We start from the raw sequence: 9,179 nt of genomic DNA, 5'->3' as shown, positions 1-9,179 counted from the left end.
GTCTCCCCACACATGCTCATGCCCTATGAAGGAGGCTGCTGCCTCAGACTGATATAGACTCTCTTGAAGGGATTTTGAGGATAAGCCCAAGGAGAATCATAGACAGAGCAGAGACCAGTTCTACTCCCCACCTACCAGTGGGCCCATTGGAGTCACCTGTCACTAGGAGCACCCTACCCTGCAGGCTTAGCCACAGAGCCCACTGCTGGCTTGAAGCACCCATCAGAAGAGAACCATAAGCTCCAACCTCCTGACTCCTTGTGGTCCCACCTGGGTGAACTCATGCTACTCAGTATTGCTAGCCAGGGTCCTCAGTGCAGAATCCTCTCCAGGACGTCTGGGCAGATTCTGGGGAAAACTTGAATTGCGTGGCTCCCAGGGGCAGGGGCATGTTTTTCTGTGCACCCCAGACCAACAACACTGTTCCTGTGCAGAGTCCTTCCTCTACATAGCCAAACACTGGTCTGGGTGGACATAACATACACTGCTGGACTCACCCTGATGAGTGACTGAGAACTAGACCCAACAAAGAGGTCCATGGCATATGGCAGGTGTCAATTTACCATGATGTACCCTGAGACTGTTGCTGAATGGTCTTAAACCCAGCACTGGTGCCAAGTTTAAATTTGTATCCACCTAATGAATACTACTTACCCACACCTGGTGACTCACTGAGAAAGCCTCTCTTCAGCAACTCACATACTGCCAGAGAATATTTCAGTAACTGAGGCTCACAGACAGTTAACAAGTGAAAGCAGATATTGGGGGAGACTTGGGCTTTTTGCTGATCTTCCCCTGAGCTCCAGGCAGCTTTGATCCTGCCACACATACCCAGGCCTATAAGAAACTGCTACAAACTGCAAATCACTTTGTAGCTCCAAACAGGTACCACAGTTCCCATCACTGATAGCACCTGACATTGACCTGCACTGGATCCCATCCCAAGGGGCTCCAAAACAAACACAACCAGGAGATCAGACCACATCAGAGCATGACCAAACTAGCTCCACAAGGGCACAAACAAAGGGAGATGTCAAAATACACCAGACCCTGTTAGGGAAAATTCAGCTTTGAGGTGCCAGCCCTGTTACAGCAGCTCATACCTTGGGTTCAGGGTAGATCTTAAAATCCATGGAGTGGTAACCCCACCCATGGACAGGTCAATAGCAATCAAGACTCAACTACACCAGGAGTGTTCACAAAACCTACACAGGGGACATTCTTGGAGCACCTATTGTATGAAATGATGGAGAAGCCCTCTGAACCCCACAAGAAACCTACGTATTATATAAGGCCATCATTACACAGCATAACAGAGCCAACTAATACACAGAAGCAAATACATAGAGGCAACCAAAATGGGAAGAAATAAAAAAAAATACACCAAATGATAGATCAGGAGAAATCCCCAGAAAAAAGAACTAAATAAAAGGAAAGCAAGCAAGCTACCACATGCAGAGTTTAAATCAATGGGTATAAGGATGCTTATGTAACTTAGCTAGAACTTCAAGGACATAGAAACCATTAAAAAATTGTTAGATGCCTGGCCGGCATGGCTCAGTGGTTGAGAACTGACCTATGAACTAGGAGGTCATGGTTCTGTTTTTGATCAGGGTACATGCCTGGGTTTCAGGTTCATCTCTCAGAGTGGGGTATGCAGTGTGGGGTATACAGGAGTTAGTTGACCAATGATTCTATCTCATCATTGATGTTTCTATCTTTCTCTCCCTCTCCCTTCCTCTCTGAAATCAATATATATATATATATATATATATATATATATATATATATATATATAATATTTTTATTTGTTTCAGAGGCGAAGGGAGAGGGAGAGATAGAAACATCAATGATGAGAAAGAATCATTAGTTAGCTGCCTTCTGCATGCCCCCCACTGGTGATCGAGCCCACAACCCAAGCATGTGCCCTTGACTGGAATAGAACACGGGACCCTTCAGTTCGCAGGCCAACACTCTATCCACTGAGCCAAATCAGCTAGGGCAATAAAAACATATTTTCAAAAAATTAGTTAGATATGAATAATACAATATCAGAAATGAAGAATTCACTAGAAGGAATCACCATCAGGCTACATGAAGCAGAGTACTGATTCAGCAACTTGGAAGACAAGATAGCAGAAAACAATCAGAACAATAATAGCAAAAAATATTTTAAAGAAATGAGTGTAGTCTAAGGAACTTTTGGGACAACACGAAGTGTAATATCAACCTCATAGGTGTACCAAAAGGAGAAGAGAGAGACCAAGGAATTGAGAACCTATTTGAAGAAATAAATGACTGAAAACTTTCCTAACCTGGTGAAGGAAAAAGTCACACAGGTCCAGGAAGCACAGAGATTCCCAAACAAGATGAATCCAAAGAGGCCCGCACCAAAACACATAATAATTAAAATGGCATGCCCAGCCAATCTGGCTCAGTGGTTGAGCATCAATCTATGAACCAGAGGTCACAGTTTGATTCCCAGTCAGGGCACATGCCCAGGTTGCAGGTTTGATCCCCATTGTGAGGCATGCTGGAGGCAGCCAATCAGTGAATCTCTCTCATCATTGATGTTTCTCTCTCTTCCCTCTCCTTTCTTCTCTCTAAAATCAATGAAAATATTTAAAATAATAACAATAATTAAAATGTCAAAGATTAATATAAAGAGAGAATCTTAAGAGCAGCAAGAGAAAAGCAATAAGATATCTACAAGGGAGCTCCCATAAGACTGTTAGCTTATGTCGCAACAAAAACACTTCAGGCCAGAATGGATTGGATTGCAATATTCAAAGTGATAAAAAGCAAGGACCTACAACCAAGCAAAGGTATAATTTAAAATTGAACATAAAATAAAGAACTTTCCAGGAAGAAAGGAGAGAGAGAGAGAGAGAGAGAGAGAGAGAGAGAGAGAGAGAGAGAGAGATTTATAAAGAATGGCAATAAATACATATCAATAATCAACTTAAATGTAAATGGATTAAATGTTCCAATCAGAAGACATGGGGTAGCTGAAAGGATAAAAAAAGGAACCAATTTTATGCTATCTATAAGGGAGACACTTCAGATGAAAAGTACACGCAGACTGAAATTAAAGGGAAAAATGTACTAAGCAAATAGAAATAAAAAAAAAGCTAGGGGAGCAGTACTTATATAATACAAAATAGACTTTCAAACAAAAACTTTATAATAAGAGATAAAGAAGGACATTGCATAATAGTAAAAGGAATAATCCAACAAGAGGATATAACCCTTTTAAACATTTATGCACCCAACATAGGTGCACCAAAACACATAAAGCTTGGTGGACATAAAGGAAGAGATCAACAGTGATACAGTCATAGTAGGGGAATTTAACACACTATTGACATGAAGGGATAAATCTTCTAGACAGAAAATCAATAAGTAAACTGCAGCCTTAAATGACATATTAGATCAGATATGAATTTAATTGACATATACAGATCATTTTACCTCAAAGAAGCAGAATATATAACTTTTTCAACTGTACAAGGAAAATTTTCTAGGAAAATTTTCTAGGGTAGACAACATGTTAGGACACAAAACAAGTCTCAGTAAATTTAAGAACATTGATATCACATTGAGCACCTTCTTCAAACACAATGATATGAAACAATAATTTAATCAGGAGAAAATAACTTGAAAAATCATACAAACACATGGAGGCTAAATAACATGTTACTAAACGATAAACGGATCAACAATGAAATCAAGGAAGAAATCAGAAGTTAACTTGAGACAAATGAAAATGAACACACAACAACCCAAATCCTATGGGACACAGCAAAAGCAGTCTTAAGAAGGAAAATTATAGCAGTACAGGTCTACTGCAAGAAGCAAAACAAATCTCAAACAATCTAACCTTACAAAAAGAAACCTTAAAAAGAACAAAAAAACAAAGCCCAAAATAAATAGAAGAAAGGAAATCATAAAGATTAGAGCAGACATAAAAACATATAGACTAAAAACAAAACAAAACAACAAAAATAATACAACAATCAATGAATCCAAAGGCAGGTTATTTGAAAAGCTAAACAAGATTAACAAACTTCTAACCAGACTCATAAAGTAAAAAAAAGTTTTAAATAAATAAAATCATAAAGGAAGAAAAGAGAAGTATCAACTGATGCTGCAGAAACTCAAAGGATTGTAAGAAAACTTTGTAAACAACTATATGCTAACAAATGGGACAACCTGGAAACAATGGATAATTTTTACAAACATACAATACTCTAAAATTGAATCGAAAAATCTGAGCATACTTATTATAATTAATGAAATCAAAGTGGTAATAAAAAATTTCCAGCAAACAAAAGTCCTGGACCAGATGGCTTCACAGGTGAATTTTACCAAACATTCAAAGAACTAACACCTATCCTTCGTAAGCTATTCCAAAAAATTCAAGAGGAAGAAAGACACCCAAGCTCATTTTATGAGGCCAGTATTATCCCAATTCAAAAACTAAATAAAAACACTATGAAGAAATTAATTATAGGCCAATATCCCTGATGAACATAGATGCTAAAATTCTCAAAAAAAATATTAGCAATCCAGCTCCAGCACAACATTAAGAAGATCATACATCATGATAAAGTGGGATTTATTTCTGGGATGCAAGGTTGGTAAAATATATGCAAATCAATTACCATTATATACCACATAAGCAAAATGAAAGATTAAAATCACATGACCATATCAATAGATGCAGAAAAAGCATTTGAAAAATCCAGCACCCATTTATGATAAAAAACCTCAGCGAAGTGGGAGTAGAAGGAACATACCTCAACATAATAAAGGCCACATATGAAAAACACACAGGTAACATTTTATTCAATTGGAAAAAATTAAAAGCATTTCCCTTAAGACCAGGAACAAGACAGGAATGTCTGCTTTCACCACTCTTATTCAATATCCTACTGGAAGTCATAGCCACAGCTATCAGACAAAAGGAAGTAATAAAAGGCATCTAAATTGTAAAGGGAGAAGTAAAGCTCTCATTATTTGCAGATAACAGGATTCTGTTTACAGATAACATTAAGGACTCCACCAAAAACTACTAGAACTGATAAATTAATTCAGTAAAGTGGCAGGATATAAAATTAATATTCTGAAAACAGTTTCATTTTGATGTACCAATAATGACATATCAGAAAATGAAACTAAAAAATAATCCCATTTACAAATATACCATAAAAAATAAAATACATCGCAATAAAATTAACAAAGGAGGTAAAAGAACCATACTCAGAAAACTGTAAGTTACTGAAGAAAGAAATCAAAGAAGATAAAATGGAAGCATTTAGTGTGTTCACGGATAGAAAGAATTAACATCATTAAAATGTCCATACTGCCCAAAGCCATCTATAGATTCAACACAATCCCTGTCAAAGTCCAATGGTGTGTTTTGCAGAACTAGAACAAATAATCCAAAAATTTATATGGAACCACAAAAAAACTCAAATCATCTCAGCAATATTGAGAAAGAACAAAGTTGGGTCTATCGGTACTCAATATCAAACTATACTACAAGGCCATAGTAATCAAAGCAGCATGGTGCTTGCATAAAAGTAGACTATAGATCAATGGAAAGGAAAAGAGAGCCCAGAAATAAACCCAGGTCTATAAGGTCAATTAACATACGTCAAAGGAGGCAAGAGCATACAATGGAGTAAAACAGTCTAAACTCTGCTGAGGAAATTGGAAAGATACATGCAAAAGTATGAAACTGGAGCAACTCCTTACTCCTTATACACAAATAAACTCTAATGTATTTTAGCCTTAAATATAAGAATTGAAACCATAAAAAAATTATAGAATAAAACATAGTAAGATCTCAGAATTTTTATATCAATTTTTTCTGATATGTCTCCTTAGGCAGGGAAAACAAAAGAAAAATAACCAAATGGGACTATATCAAACTAAAAATTTTTCACACAACAAAGGAAACCATCAATAAAAATGAAAAGACAACCTATTGAGTATGAGAACATATTTGCAAATAATACATCTGATGAGTGGTTAATATCCAAAATTTATAATGAACTCATACTTCTCAACCTCAAATAAACAAATAATTCAATTTAAAAATGGTCAAAGGACCTAAATAGACACTTCTCCAAAAAAGACAAACACACAGGTAACAGAAGGCCATATATGCTTTTTAAAAAGTGAACTGTCACAACTCAATATTAGTGTGTGTGTGTGTGCAATCAGCTCAATATTTTTCTTGAGGATCTTGAGCAGGTTTACCAGAAAACTAGAGATTAACTATGGAAGAACAGGTTGGAGAAAGCAATTAGATATAGTAATGTCAACTCCACCAAAGCACTTGTCACAGAAGACGGTTGAGAAGCAGAAATTCACAGCTCCAAAGAAACCCAAAGGGAAACAACAGAATCAATGTAAATGAAAGATTATTCTAACAGTAAATCAGAATGGACCTGGGTTAGAAGAGGAACAGTTCAGAAACAAGTGTAATAAATTAAGATAATTGTTGTGAACATTCTGTAATTTATCTTGTTTGTGTTTATGGAGTATGGTTGTATGGGTTTCTTACATTTGCATAAATGCCAATGACAAAGAAAGGTTATATTCTTATATTCTCTAATACACTTTTTCATTGATAGTGTTATAGAGAAAAATTACTTCATTTTTATAGCAGAGAAAACTGGTCGTTCACGAATACCTTTTTTCTTCTTTCTATAATAAAGAGAACTCTCAAGTTTTATCTTCTAACATGATCAGTCAGCTAAAAAATGGATGTCCTAGCCTCCTTTGTAGTTTGGAGTTTTCCTGAGACAAAGGTGTGCCATTTATGAATTATGCACTTAAAAGGAAAATCAATTTGATCCCAATGCCCTTTATTCTTTTCTGATAGGAATCATGTTAAACCACAAGTTAGAATCCAAACATTGAGAATGGCAGAACAAGAAAGAATTATGCTAGTTCTCTCTGAAAACTTCAGGAGCAGAGCTGTCCTATAATATTTAGATTTTCTACCTCAGAACTATTATATGGGAGATAAAAAAAAATTCTACTTTATTTAAACCACAATCTTTTATTTCTTTTTTTCCCTTTTCTTCAAAGATTTAGACTGTTAATATGCCTGGGATATCTTACATTAAAACAAAAATCTCCATAGTAAAATAAATTTAAATGTTTGCTGAAACAAACCTAAACTAAAAACACACACATATGTATACTCATACATGTACAAAATAACTTATCATGCAAATATGCATTGTGATTCTGTACATTTTAAATTTCATGAAACATGGAACCTTATTTTTAGAAAAATTTAAAATTTTTTTCAATGGAGCAAACTAGAAACATGCTGTACCCATGAGAATCAGTCCATTTGGCAGGTACATTGTCTGTCAATCAAAGAACTGAGGAAAGATTTTTTTGGTATGTCAAGGAAAAAAAGAACAAGACAGTTATTTACAGAGTAGCTGTGATGATGACTTACTAATTAATAAAATATTCAATGTCTTGGTGAAAGAATCCTATCTAACAAAAGAGAAACATGGTAATTAGCATAGGACTGCTACCCTTCCCATTGGCTAATCAGGGTGATATGCAAATTAACTGCTAGCCAACATGGCGGTTAACCCCCAACAAAGATGGCGGTTAAATTGCATACATAGCCGTAATGCTGGGAGGTGAAAGGGATGGGAAACCCAGCCACAGGCAAGAGGTGGGTGGCCGGTGGTCAGTGATTGCATTGTGGATTGGAGGCAGAGAGAGCTGCTTCCCCGTGATCGCCATGGCATCGGGGGCAGAGAGAGCCCTGGCACAGGCCAGCTGGCACCCCTGGGGGCCATGGCAATCAGGGGCAGAGAGAGCCCCAGGCCAGGCCAGCCGGCATCCGGACCCCCGGGGCTGTGGGTGCCGCTGGCCTGCTACCCTGTGATCACCGTGGAAAAAAGACCTTCAAGGCCTGTCCAAGGCAGGTTTGCATTTAAAGCTAAGTGGGGTGGTCCGGAACTGCGGGGCACTGACAACCACTGCAGTCTCTGCATCAGTGGCACATCTGCGGCTCAAAGTGTGGGGGGTGAGGGCCATGCAAGCCAGAGGCTTCAGCTGCAATGGTCAGATAATTTCAGCTCCAAGGCAGGCGCAATCAGGGAAGTCATGGGGACCTTCACAAAAAAGGAGAAGGCTGAAGAGGAAGGTCCCAGAGCGGATTAAAGAACAGCTGGCAGCCTTGAAGAAACAATATGAAGAAGAGATCATTCATCATAAAAAGGAGATTGAGCGTCTGCAGAAAGAAATTGAGCAGCACAAGCAGAACATTAAGAAACTGAAAGATCATGATACTGCGGCAGTGTCAGGGTGAGGGAACGACCATATTTGTCAGTGCGCCAGAGCTGTCAACAACAAAAGGTGTGCGGGAGCTGGGCAGGCGCACAGACAGGCACACAGACCCCAGGCCTGCAGATGCCCTCTCATGGGGCCTGCGCCCCGCAGCGGGAGGTGGGGGGCGGGGGGGGGGCATGTCTTACAAACCGAACTTGACCATGCACATGCCCGCCACCTCCATCAAGGCCTCTGGGAACGTTCACCCGCCTTCCACCAGCATGGCAACGTCTTCCCAGTACCGCCAGCTGCTGAGTGACTAGGACCACCATCTCTAACACGCAGGGAACAGAGAACAGCCAGGTGCCCCAGGGCAAATATGCTGAGCTGCTGGTCATCATTGAAGAAGTAGGGAAGGAGATATGACTCACGTATGCGGGCAGCAAGAGCGCGATGGAGAGACTGAAACGAGGCATCATCCACACAACAGGGCTGGTTCGGGAGTGCTTGGCCGAGATGGAGCGGAACACCAGGTCCTAGCCCCTAAGTCAGCGTGAAAGGCTTTCCCTCTTCTTCCAAGGAGTGATAGCTCATGCTTGCACCCCCTTGAGATGAAACTTGGTTTCAAAATGGTAACAGCTTGGTTTCTCCTCCCCGTGCCCCTCCCGTGGTCCATCAGGCTCTGAACCTCCCATCGCTGAGATGGAGAAGAGATTTTTGCAGTTATTAGATTTACATATTAATTAGGAACTACCCAGGGCATTTTGTGTGTTTTTTTAAAGCATTGATTTACATGATGCATGTCAGTTACCTATCACAGCAAACTGTAGTTGGCCTCCCAGATACATATTTCTCTTCTGGAT

The 9,179-nt window shown here is 39.0% G+C and overlaps 1 pseudogene across 1 annotated transcript; it reads left to right on the top strand.

Annotated features, from left to right (window-relative positions):
* The first annotated feature begins 8,513 nt into the window (after nucleotides 1-8,513).
* On the top strand, nucleotides 8,514-8,856 carry LOC308511323 (cyclin-dependent kinase 2-associated protein 1-like; annotated as a pseudogene). Its single transcript has one exon. The product of its transcript is annotated as a cyclin-dependent kinase 2-associated protein 1-like (transcript).
* The last annotated feature ends 323 nt before the right edge of the window (nucleotides 8,857-9,179 follow it).

The sequence above is a fragment of the Myotis nattereri genome (assembly GCF_964212035.1).
Source record: "Myotis nattereri genome assembly, chromosome: X".
Lineage (NCBI taxonomy): Eukaryota > Metazoa > Chordata > Mammalia > Chiroptera > Vespertilionidae > Myotis > Myotis nattereri.
The sequence above is the reverse complement of the archived record's forward strand: the minus strand, read 5'-3'. Positions and strand labels throughout refer to the sequence as shown.